The following is a 13,329-nucleotide window of genomic DNA, read 5'->3' as shown; positions in this document are numbered from 1 at the left end:
TCAGGATGGAGAAGGGGCGGTGTGGTACTCCCCAGGGGGACTTTCTGGAAATGGATTTAATTATATATATATGTCATATTATGTGAAGTGGTCCCATTCTCAGTTGATTGTATAGCTCTTGCCTGGCATTAAAGCATGTTTATTATTTAATATCATTGTCTGGACCATGAGATTTTTTTCTTACTAAGCTGCCTCAGCTGACAGTGTGTGTCAGTGTGTCAGTGTGTGTGACAGTGTGGAAGCTTGTGTCTTCCAGGTTTGAGGGTGGAAGAGTTTGAAAGCAGTTCTGGTCCATGTGTGGCTTCCTTACTTCCTTCTCAGCTTGGCCTTCACTCCCTCCCACTTTGTGCTTCTCCAAACATGAAGCACCAAAGCAAAACTCAGAAAAACTCCTCAGTAGGATCAGGGAAGCACTCAGGAAGCAAAGCAGGCAGATCTGTAAGTTCAAGGCCAGGCTGGTCTATGTAGTGAGTTCTAGAACACCCAAGGGTACACAAAGAAATCCTGTCTCAAAAACCAACCAAACTAAAAATACAACAGCAATATAATCCTTTCCCTTCCCACTCTGTTGGAGATTTAGTGGGAGAGATAACTAAATGTTCCCCCAAAGCCATCACATCAAGCTTTTCTCGTCTTGTTCCTATCACTGGCCTTGACTACAGCCCCAAAGGCTAATGCTGTATGAACAAGAGCTACTAACTTGCTCCCTAGATTAGGAGGTACAATAGGCTCCTCACAGGCCAGCTAGACCTTTGGGGTGCAGATGTGGAGGAGACTCTTTTCCTCCTCCACAGTTAGTCTCTGTGTGTAAGCAATATCTGAAACACAACACGTGATGATGAGGTGATGATGGGAATGTGGCCAGAGCCCTGAGGAGCCTGTATACCAACAACTCAACCATTTCCCCACTTTTGTAGCATCAATATGCCTGTTGCCTAGGACTTTCTGTACTGAGTGTTAACGTCGGGTGCATAGTTCCAGACCTTCCTCGGGTGCAGAGATAGTGACCATCAGGAGCTAACTAGGGGGTAGCTTGGAACACCCAGGCCATGGGAAGGCTTAGCTCTATGAATTTCCAGGGAATATTTGATATTTTAGTATTTCTCTGTGACAAACAGTAAAAACACTCTAAGGTACAATGCAGCTGGACTTGCCAACCCCACTTAGTTAAATATTCCCTCCTATGCCCAAGATTGGGCCCATGGACATTCTAACACGGGTGGGGTTTGGGGTAGGGGGTAGGGACAGGGAAGAGACTCCACCCCTCCCTGAGGAGGAAGGGGAGACATTTTCCTTAGCGGTGTAACTTGGTGTAACAGTGATACTAAGTTGCCCATGCCCATGCTCTAAATAACTTTCTCCCCATGCTCACATAAGCAACTCTAAACTCATTGAGTCTACACACACACACACACACACACACACACACACACACACACACACACGGTGCACATGGAAATGTGGGATACATGTGAAAGGAGCCTGGTTAGGAAAAATGAAGGGATCAACAAGAGTGGAAGGGGAACAAACCAGAGTAATGAGGTATGAAAATGACCAAATCAGACATGTGTGTAAATATCTAAATTAGTATATGCTAATAAAAATCCTCACCAGTACACACCACCCCCAGGAAGACAGGCAAATGGCCAGTCAGACCTCTCGCTGAACCTCAATAGCAACATCTCATCATTTGGCTGGACTCATACTGAGTGTTTGATGGGGCTGCCAGTCAGCATAAGTGTGGCAGGCTTGGAAGTGTATGTGTGAGCTAGAGAGGCCTTGTTAGCAAAGGAGGTGGCCGGAGGGGAATACCTAACTCAGGATCAAATACCACTACAAACACTTCATGGCGAATGGGAAATGTTCTTTCCCAAGTACCACGTGATGGATACTGATGCCCAATGAACATGGGTGGTGCTCACCCTTGGTGTCTTTTCACATTTCTCTTCTCTGCCTCTGGCTCATCAGAGGCCCCCACCGTCTTTCCTCAAATTCTTGACTTCCCAGTATTAACCATGGACCCATTTAGAGTTGCTTAGGAGCACAGAGCTGAAGAACCCTTTGGAATAGATGGAATATGTCACCAGAAATCTCCCCCAGTTTGGGGAGCTTGGGGAGGGGGGAGGAGGGGATAAGCACAGTTCACTGATGTCCACAGGGAAAGGAAGACGTGATAACACTCACATCCTCCCAAACGACCCATTCAGGCAGGTATGAAGAACAATCAGACCCAAAGATGAGGAAGGACATGGGTAGCAATAAAAAAAGACCATGGCCCATTTCTAATTACATGATCTTTCCAGAACTTTCCATAATAAACACTCTCCATCCACCCCAGGCCTGTTTTTCCCTAGCACTGATCTGAGCACAAAGGACAGGGATCCCATTGGGGGTGAGGCCAGGGAAGGCTTTTTTGAGGCAAGATTTTAGTACTGTGCCTTAGAGAAGGGTGCTGTAGAAAATGCTAGCATTCTGCCTCTTGGAATGGCTGCTCCTGGAGATCATTGACGATACCAGCTGGAGCAGTGTGAATGCTGCATAATGAGGTGGCTAGCACAGGAGCCCCAGTATGGGATTTCAAGGGTCAGAGCGTGTGGAGACGGAACTGAAGTAGGAGCCGTGCGGTTTCAGCCTCTCCGTAGCGGTTGGCACAGATCTAATGAAGCAGAAATAACCACAAAGTGCCAGAGAGAAGGGAGTGGAAAGAACCCACCTGAGAGGCCAGTCAAGGGCAGCTGTGCTGGCAGCCACCCTGGAGGCCTCTTGTTGCCCTTTGGCCCTCTTCTTTTGCAAGCCTGGCGTAAGGAGGAGGGAGAGCACTGGTAGGCAAGTCTCCACCGTATGAAGGACTGAAGGGGCAGGGACAGCCAAGACCCCAGGCTGGTGACTCTTCCCCACACCAGCAGCCACTGCCCAGAAAGCAGCAGACACAGCTATTTGACTCATATTGTGAATATTTATTTTTTTTCTTCTTAAAAATGTACAAAAAATAAAATAACATATTTATAGTTTATAGATTCCCCTCTCCCATTTACAAAACTATTAAGTTACATTTACTCTTTTTTTACGTGGGAGTAGATTGTATACAAATCAGTCTCCCCTTGTTTGTCTTTCAGAAAGGGCCATTCTTAGAATTTGGCACAAACCCTCTTTTCCTGTTGCATGAAAAATAAATGTTTTAACTCATTTCATGCTTCCCAGGTTTCTGCTTTGGGACATGCCTTAGTCTTTTAGGAACTGATTTCAAGATGGCAGCCCATTGTGTATTTTTGTTGTTGTTGGTTCCAATTTCTAAACACTGAGGAAGTTTCAGTGGGGTCATAGAATGAAAACACCTGCTTCATGTGTTCCCCAACCTTTCATGGATTACAAAAAAAAAAAGTTTGGGTGCGCAGCAAAGCTCTGCTAATGCAGCAAGGGACGGATGCAGAGAAGTCCACCAACAGACACTCCTGGACCTGCCGCTGTACCCCTATTTGTGGTCCTGGCTTCATGTCCCTTGTTCTGGCTACCACAAGGACTGTAGTGACTCAGGACAAAGGCAAAGCCATCTCCAGCTGGTCCTCTGCCTCGGGGGAGATGGGCAGTTTTCCAGAAACCGGAGAGAAGAGCTGGGAGCCTGTCAGATCACTACAGATCTGTCTCCCTGGAATCCTGAGCCACCCTAAGGTCTGCCATTCATGTTTGGAGCTAACCCCAAGTGCTGTAGCATGGGAAGCGCATAGAGCATATATTTCCAACACTGAGTTTGTCTGCCTTAGATCAGAGCCCTGCTAGTACCCTAGAGGGTCCCCAAGCTGCTGGTTCAGCAAGTGATGTGGGGTGGAGCAGAGGACTAAGCAGAGCCGAGCCCAGGATACAAACCTTTGGCAACACCGAGGGATTCGGAGCCCAGTGGGCTCTCAGAAAGGTGCCCCTGCTATTCTTTGGATCCTCTTGGTCATAGCACCTACTCTCCAGCCCATTCCTCTGCAGCTTTGGGTAGCTAGGCTAGAGTCAGCCTTGGCTGCCCGGGCTCTCAGGGGAAGGTGGGGCAAGAAGGCAGGAGCTGGAGAACAGAGCCTCCAGGTAAGACATCAAAGTGCTTCATAGACAAATTTGGACCTTTCCATGGAAGCTGCCCCATTATCCAGGCTTTGGGGTGGGATGTGCCTGACTATCCCAACTAGTGCTCAGCCCACAGTGTAACAAAAAAATCCCCAAGCTACCAACCTGTCCTCTCAAAGAGAACTGAGGCCCACCATGGGGCATGCTGTTCAGGAAAGCCGTTTTCTCTTGCCCTCCCAAGGGCCAGGAGAGGAGGAAACAGCCTTAGCTCTCCAGTGTGCCTCTCAAAGCCAGTCTCAGAAGTGCCAGAAATCCCACGCTTTCCACAGCCAGGGTGGACAGCCTCACCTCTTCCCATCTTCAGAAGCCAGAGGAAGCAATGTCTGCTGGTCACAGCCCAGCCGAGCTGCTGGCTCGCTTCGAAAAGCTGCAGCTGGGTTTGCAAAGGGGCCACTTGAGATGAAGGACATGCTTGTAAACTATGAGGCACTACTGTGTCCATCCCCATGTAAGCCAAGCAGTTCTGCAGCAGGCCCCAGGGATAGGACCCCAGTGCAAACCCTTGCGGAAACTTTGCATAAGCTTCAAGGTGTCTCACTCCAGTGCTAAAGAAGGCGCTGACAGCATGATCTTTCCTGAACAGCTCAAAGGACACTCTTAGACAACAGATCACCATGAGACAAAATGTGATGGCCTCAAGGGAGAGTCATGTCTGAGGGGAGAGGGCTCCATTTGGGGAAACAAGTCCTCAGCATGGCTCAGTGGAGAGTCCATCTTGGCATTCACCAGTCACATGATACCTTAAAGGCCTCTTTCCTAGCCTCCTCTCAGATAGAGCAGAATGCTCTGAGTCTCCAGGTATGTCCCCTCCAGGGCAACGGCAGTAAACATGCCCACACACCACAGGTAAAATATATTATTGCAATATTATGTACAAATTATGTACATGGCTGTCAGTCATACTTTGTGCTCCTTATTACTGACATGGTAGCGGAATGTCTTCCTGAACAAGGCCCAGTGGCTATTTGCTGAGATTCCCTGGAGGTATTTAAGCAAAATGACCTTCCTCAGAGCAACCTGAAGGTTCCAGGCCAGAAAATGGGTGTCCTCTTTACCCCACCCATGACGACTGTGCCAAGAAGCAGCTCATCTTGTCTATCCACTCAAGAAATGTGGAGAGGTAAGAAAAAAGGCATCCCAGTTCCCCAGGCTCTTCGAGATGAATGGACTAGCTGTGTTTCCCTTGAAGGGGGAACTCTGGAGGTCTCAGGTGGAGCTATCAGTAACTTGTAGAGTCCTGGAGGGCCTGGACTCCAGGCTCTTGGGGAAAAAATGGACAATAAATAAGGGCCTGACAGGCTTAAAGAACTTAGCCGAGGGATACAGGCTTCAGCTCCAAGCAAGTAGAAGAGTTGACTGTTGGTCTGTTGGTGGGCCTTGGGCCCTGCCCCCTTCCAAGCAGTCTTGTAACAGTCACTTGAGATGGGTGAGATGGGTCTCCAGGTTGTAGGGAAGCGAGCCCACCTCTCCCAGGAAGGAGTGCACCGGAAGCTCCTGTCAAGGGGACTTGGGCCCAGCGCTCAGATCTCCATAAGTGTGATCTTGAAGCCTTCCACCATGCTCTCCATGTTGAGGATGAAGGTGTCCTCATCTGAATAGTGTTCAATGATGTTGTCATCCATGTTCACCAGGATGCTGCCAAAATTGGGTGAGATGGGGTGGGGTAAGAAACAAAGCCAGTGAACAGAGGGCTTTATGCAAGAGCAGCTTTCAAGCTACTGACTAATCACATTCTTAGGCCCCTCTGTATTTTCATTACAAACCTCAACTGCCCTTGGCTGAACACACATGTACAGTAAAAGTTACATATGACTCTACAGCAACTATAAAGGTAAGTTTTATCAGCAGCGTTTTGCAAGTAAGAAACAACTCAGTAAGGTCAATGGCTCTCCAGCCAATGAACGCCTGAGCTGGGTCTAAAGCTGGCTTTGCCTCACCCCAAGCTACTTCACCTCTTCCTGGCTGCCTACTCCATGGCGGTTTGGTTTCAAGAAAACTAACTTCCAGAGTCTATATCTGTGATTTTTTTTAATATAAATTTTGTTTTTGTCTTATATTTGAGTGTTTTGCCTGAATGCATCTCTGTGTATGGTATGTGTGCATGGTACCCTCAGAGTTCTGAAGACCAATTTAATCCCCTGGACTAGAATTGCAGGTAGTTGTGAGATGCCATGTAGGTGCTGAGAATGAAACCAGGGTCCTGTGGAAGAGCCACACACGCTCTTAACCGGTAAAGTGTCCCTCCAGCACCTCTATCTGTGACTGAGAAGTGCCTGAGCCTGTCTCACTCTTGTTAGCCAAAGAGATTTCCATTTGAGAAAGAATGACTCCCTGAATCACTTTATAGTGGTGTCATCAGGGATGCTGCCATACCTTCAGTTTGTTCTTTTACAGAATTAAAAGGCACCCACGCTTAGTGGGCTGATGTTGGGATAAAAGCCTTATGCATAGGCCTTCACAGGCCCAGTGCTGAAAGGCAGTGCTATCAGCAGTGTGTTTGTCCACACTGAAGCTCTCTAGCCAGCAAGACTTGAGGCTTCACTCAAAGTGGTATCCCCAGCCTACTGCACTGATCTTGGAAAGAACTGCAGCACACATTCACTGAGTGTCTAACAGGAGTTCAAGTTTGATGCTCAGTCAGCCAAAGACTCCAAAATCAGAAAGCCTGAGAACCCAGGTCACATTTTCTTTATGAAAAGGGTCCAGAAGAGTTTTATGGTACCTACTCCCAAAGAGGAAGCCTTAGAAAGGTCTTAAGAGGGGCAGAGGAGAGGGAAGCACTTGCTCCTTGAGGCCATTGAAGCGGCCCACCTCCCTGCAGGCATTGACTATGCTTTCTGTTTACTGAAAGTGAGACCTGGGGCAAATACTTAAGCAGGCCCTGGGCTTCATTCCTCCTCAGTGAGCCTGTGAGGAGGAAATGGATCAGGGAACCCAGAGGCTCCTCACCACCCAACCAGGAAGGACTAACTGTTCACTGTTCCTTACCATGTGGGCGAGCAGCCTGACGCCCATTTGAGATTTCATTAATGATTACCTTGAAATAATTTCCTTTAGCCTCAGCTAATTTTTGTCCGTACTGTGTCACTCAGAAGCCAATGTGAAGAGCTACATGTAGTTCTGCAACGTCATTTTCCCTGATGTCCTACCACCTCTAGACCACTCCCGCCCTTGTGAGGCTGTCAGTAGATGAAAGCACCTCGGGTGACATGTTAGAAATGCACCGTGGGTCTCCCTGCCTGAACTGCTAGCATCGTGGGCCACGGATGTGACAACAGGTAAAGCTATATTAAAAATGTACCTTGCAGACAGGGCAGCTAGCTGAGTTAGCTTTTTTCTTACCCCTTTTTGCTCTTCTTATAAAGCTTTGTGATTTTCTCCACTGGCAGCCCTTACTTCTCAGACAGCTGAAACATGAATAACAGGAAAGTGGTCAGCAGAGAGCAGGGACACACTGGGAAGCACAACATTCCAGCTCAGACCTCACATCTGAGCACAGCACAGTCCCCTAATGAGACACGTCAGGAAATCTCATGATGAACACTTTCCCTGCACTAACTGCTGAGACCATTCAGCCCAAGCCACTGGCTTTATAGATTAGCAAAATGAGGCGTAGAGAAGTGAATGGAGCCCCAATCCACGTTAGCAGCCACAGAGTCACAGCTCACTAACTATGGCCCTGACTAGTTTCACCAAGTCATTATTTCCTCTGCCCTTAGAAGGAAGAGAAATGCAGCTCATGCTTCGCAGTGTGTCAGAGCCCATGTCTAGTGCCATCCCAATTTTGATTCTCCCTTTGGATAGATCTTAAATCAGTCAGCAAAACAATCTTGATAAAAGTGGCATTTCTGATCCCTTGGAAAAAAAAAAACATCTACTCACAATGTTGGATTAAATAGGTAGCCATGCATCAAAACACATTTCAACTGAGCCACTTGCAGTGGCTCACCCCTGTGAGCCCAGCCCTGAGGTCAGCATGAGCGATGGAATGCTCTCCAGACCAACCTCAAGAGGTAGTGAGAGAAAAAGTTCAGGTGGATAAAAGATTTATATATGAAAGATGAGACCACTGAGACCATGAAAGCACAGGAAAAGATAAACATGAGTTCATTCTTCAGATAGCCATCATCCTAAGTACAGTTTTTCTGGGAGACATGACACCTGCAAAACAGGCCTGAATAGTAATAACTGTGGAATTCTGAAATATCAGTAGCTCAAACATACCACAAAGAAAAATAATGTACTGGGAAGCATTTTAAAATACAAACAATATATACAGAGCAAACTGCTTTGTTAAAAAGAACTCGATGGGGAACAGGGCAGAGAAGAAAGAAAAAAACAGAAAAATTATATACAAGAAGAATATAATCAGGCAATAAGCATATGAAAACTGCACTGAACTTTTATTTAAAAATTTCAAATGAAAATAATGATAGGATAGTACTTTTAATTTAACTATCAAAAATGCAAATGAGCCAGGTGCCATGACACACCCCTATAATCCCAGCACTCTGGAAGGCAGAGGCAGGTGGATCTGTGAGTTGGAGGCCAGCCTGGTCTACAAAGTGAGTCCAGGACAGAAATCCTGTCTTGGAAAACCAAGCAGGGTGGGGGGGGGGGGGAAGAAGGGGAATGAGAGATCCAGCAGGTTTAAACATTTTCTGCTTTTGGTTTACAGCTCTGATGGATCTGATGCCCTCTTTTGGCCTCCATATGTACCTGCATACACGGCAGACAAATGACACATTAAAAATAAATCTAAAAAATCTAAAACAAAACAAAACTGAAGTCATAATCTAATGTTGGTCAGAGCATGAGGAAACAGCAGTGTTCAGATTCTATATAAGGAATAGTGACCCCTCAGCCTCCTGGAAAAGAAGTTTGACAGAAGCATAGTTTTTAAAAGTGAATATGAGCCATTGACATCATGTCTAGTAATCGGACATACAGAAATACTCTCATGCTCAAACATGTTTGGAACATACCTGTTCATAACAGAGGAAAGTCATAACAAATATGCATTAAATATCTTGACATTTTCTTCACTTACACTTTAAAAATTGCTAGCATATTAGAGGGGAAAATAAGTGAAAATTTGTCAATATAATATAATCTTGTCTGAATTTTTCACGTTTACATATATTTAAATGTATATAAAATATGTAAATGACATAGCAATCTATTAATGATAGCTACATTGATAAATGGTCAGATTCAAGCTCCCTTTTACTTTGTATAATTCCACAGTGCTTATTTTTATGATTGTGTCATTTTTGTAAGTACAAAGTGGCAAGATGTATTCGAGAAAGATCTACTCCAAATATGTGCCATGCCCTCGCTAGTGGCTCACAGGTAAGGTTGGGACCCAGACTTAGGAAGTGCAGCACAGGCTAGAAAAGGGCTGCAGAACCCTAGGGGAGAGCTGAGATCCTGAGAAAAGTTTGTTCCAGAGAACCCTAGGTTCCTGCCTTTCCATCCCTACCACAGGGCAGAAAGACCTCTTCACCATATGTACACTCAGAAGCAAGACAGAGAGGCAGGGTGATAAAGACAGACTAGACAAGTATCCTCTTGCCTGCGTGGGGCACATCACTGGTGGTCCTGATGAGGTTTCCCCACAGCCACAATAAGGCCCAATGAACAAAAGTTAACAAAACAAAACAAAACAACACACTTGTTGGCCAGTGGGATGGCTCAGTGGGTAAAGGCCCTCACCACCAAGGCTGGCCAGGTGAGTTCAACTCCAGAAACACAAGGTGGAAGGCAAGAACCTTGACACTTGCAAGTTGTTTACTGACTTCCAAATGAATGTGCAAATAAATAGAAAAGGCAACATTTCTCACAAGAGCCTGGAGGCAGCAAAGAAAACAGGCCTTGTGTTAGAAGGGCCTGTTTGCAGAAAATGTAAACAAACAAATAGGCAGATAAAATGAGAAGCAGATGAGTAGCAGCTGGAGAGGCAAAAGCTAAGGGAAATGAATGGACACAGGAAGTCTCAAAAACACACACGCATGGTGGAAGACTTAATTCAGAATTGGAGAAATTTAGCAGATAAATTACAATGACACGGTTGATCTAGTTTATAAAATAGTAAATGCATATACACATACATACTGAATTTCCCAAAGATACTCTGTCATATAATGTGTAACAAAGACAATTGAACCATAATTCAATAAAATGAGAAATAAAAAGTTGAGAAGTTAATAAAAAATGTTAAGCCTCTCAGGAATACTTTACATTGCCTCTACTCTCTTCTCTCTTCCTCCCATTGAGGCCCCTACACTATTTGGCAAGCCCCTTGGTGTCCTATTTGCATATGCAAATAAAAGGAAGCCACTTCCATTTTAGACAGATTGATAAGAGTGCTTTCCTAGTATACACAAGGCTAGGTTTGAGCCCCAAGACCACATAAACTGGGTGTGAAGGGTATCTGTACAATCTCAGCACTGCAGGTGGAGCATATGTTCAAGGTCAACCTCCCCTGCATAGCAAGTTTTGAAGGCAGCCTGGGACACATGAGACCCAGAAAGAGATGGAAGAAGGGAGAGGGAGGAGGGAGAGAGAGAGGAACCCAGTATGGTGAACTAGCTCTGTCTTTTGAGCTCTGAACTGAATTCAGTTCTTGCTGAAATGGCAAGGCTCTCAAGAGTGACCTCACTTCCTTACTCATTCCCTGGGGATCTAGAACCACTCAGTGAACAGAACTAGTTCTCAGAAACTCCTTGAGAGCAGCCTGCTTCCACATTATTTCCTGATTACTTCCTCAGCATAGCTGGCCAGAGCCACAGCAAGACGATGCACAGAACTCGGATAGGACAACATACATACACCCATACTTAAATTAGCCTCAAACCAGAACCTTTCTATGCCTTTCCCACACAGCAACTAGCTTGTTTTTTGGTGGTGGGGATCACGGATATTTTGTGGTGCATTAGCATTCGGCCTGCAGGGTGGAAAGCTGGCTCAGCGGCCAAGAGCACTTGTTCTTCTTGCAAAGGACTCGGGTTCTATTTCCACAAGGATGTTCACTACTTCCTCATCAGTAGGGACAGATGTGCACAGACATACACACAAAATAATGAATCTTTAAAAATTTCCGTATGCATTTCACAGTATGGGCTGCACTCACCCACCCCACTGGGTGCTACTCATCTTATCCCTACATCATATCTGATGCACTATCCTACATCACAGACACTTTCTACCATCTTGGTGACTGCCTTTCATAATGCCATTTCTTTTCTTTGTAATTCTGTTTTATTTTAGATACTTAAAAGCACTCTCAAAGAGTCAATGGATTTGAAATTGCAAAAGGCACCCATGGCACAAAAAAGTAGGAAGCCCTGGATAGCATTCCTTTCTGTGCATAGTGCTTGCTGCATGTGTACATGTGCTGGGGGTAGGGGGAGGGGGAGGGGGAGGATGGAGTCCCCAGTATTTTCACCTAATTATTCTCACTCAGTTGCCTTCTAAGATTTGGCTTTGGTTAGTGTCACTTGCAATTTCTTTTTAATTTTCAAGTGAAAAAGTTTGCTTACTCAACAGCAGTAGTCTCATGTCTGTTCATTTGCCCTTTTCTAAAAGAAAAAGGAATCCATTCCTGGCTCCTCTTTTCAGTAATTAGGCTCTCCACTCTCCAAAGCATGTACTCGGCAAAGGGCTGATCAATCAACTGTCTATCCCGCCTCTTTCCCGGATGCTTATTATCGATTCTTGCTTTCCCTTTACTCTTTGTGTGACTGGCATTGTTTATTCTTCTTTTATGTAAACATATGGACATCTGCCTACCTAGACTTGAGTTGATGGAGAGCTTAGGGTGGTGCCACCATTTGGGGTAGAGCTAGGTAAAAGAGGCACCTATGTCTTCCAGCCTCATTTTCCCTATCTGTAAAATGGTGATGATGCTATTTCCATGCCATGTTCATAGGAGTATGACAATAATTAAAAGGAGCCTGTAGCACTCAGCATGGTGGGACATACTCTGCGAATAGCAAACATTTGCAACAAACATTGTGCCCAAGGCCTGAGGATATGCAACTGACAGCAAGAGACAAACCCCTCGGGACTGCATATTCTACTGGAGAAAAGAAGGAAGGAACACCCAACCAATATTAGGTATGCCAGGGGGTCTGGCTTCTTTCCTCTTGCAGTAGCAAAACATTCTGACCATCAGCAACTTGAGGACAAAGTTTATTTCCTCTTATACCTCAAATACCAGTCTGTTACTGAGAAGCTAAAAAACTCAAGCAGGAAGTAAAGCAGAAAGGCAGAAAGGAAAGCTGCTTACTGGTTTTCTGACTGGCTCTTGCTCAGCCGTCTAGAGACAGTGATGACTCAGCAGGCTGGGTCTTCCCATATCATTCATCAGTCAAGACAATTTTTCACAGAAATGGCCAAAAGCCAGTCTGTCTCAGGCAATTCTTCAACTGAGGGTCCCTTGTCCTAGGTGACTCTAGGTCATGTCAAGTTGACAATAAAAACTGATCAAGACACCAGGTTGAAATAAAATAAAGCAGGTGGAGGCACACAGAGAAGAGGTGTTATTTATGTGAGTGGTCTGACAGGCCCCACGAGCTGGGGGTGAGCAGCCCCAACATCGTGATATGAAAGAAGAGCATCCTGTCAGAGGGGACAGCATGTGCAAGAGCCCTGAGGTCTGAGTGGCTTCACTGACCTCCAGAACAAGCTCCCAGGTTCCATGGTCAAAGTTCACTCTTCGTAAGGTTACTGTGTGGTGGTTTCAGGAACGGCCCCCCTAGACTAGTGTGTGTGAATGCTTGGCCCACAGGAAGTAGCACAGTTAGGAGGTATGATCTTTTGCTTGCTGCTGTGTATGCTTGTGGTAAGAGCCAGGCAAGCTCTGAAACAGTCTCAAGAAATAGCAAGCCCACACACATCAGTGGTTAAGTGGTTAAAGTGCCTGCCACACAGCATGGGGACCTGAGTCTGGATGTCCAAACTGCACGTTTAGCCAGATGCTGCAGTGCACACCTGTGATGGCCGAGCTCCCATGGACTTGCAGCAGGTGCTACAGCAGAGACTGAGCCTGTCTCAATCAGGGGGAAGCTGAAGTGACCTCAGTGTTGTCCTCTGACCTCCACACATGACACAGCCCATGCTCACTGATGAAAATACATGTGCACACACATACACACAAACACCAGTTTTTTTAAAGTGAGCATACCACCTTCTAGCTAACCGAGCTACTGCACCCATCGT

General features: G+C 45.9%; 1 pseudogene; it reads right to left on the bottom strand.

Annotated features, from left to right (window-relative positions):
- Positions 1 to 5,627: 5,627 nt before the first annotated feature.
- Positions 5,628 to 13,329, bottom strand: part of LOC132650925 (grainyhead-like protein 2 homolog) — a 59,401-nt pseudogene continuing 51,699 nt past the window's right edge.

This window comes from Meriones unguiculatus (assembly GCF_030254825.1).
Source record: "Meriones unguiculatus strain TT.TT164.6M chromosome 13 unlocalized genomic scaffold, Bangor_MerUng_6.1 Chr13_unordered_Scaffold_34, whole genome shotgun sequence".
NCBI lineage: Eukaryota > Metazoa > Chordata > Mammalia > Rodentia > Muridae > Meriones > Meriones unguiculatus.
Note: the sequence above shows the minus strand (reverse complement) of the source record. Positions and strands in the feature narration are given on the sequence as shown.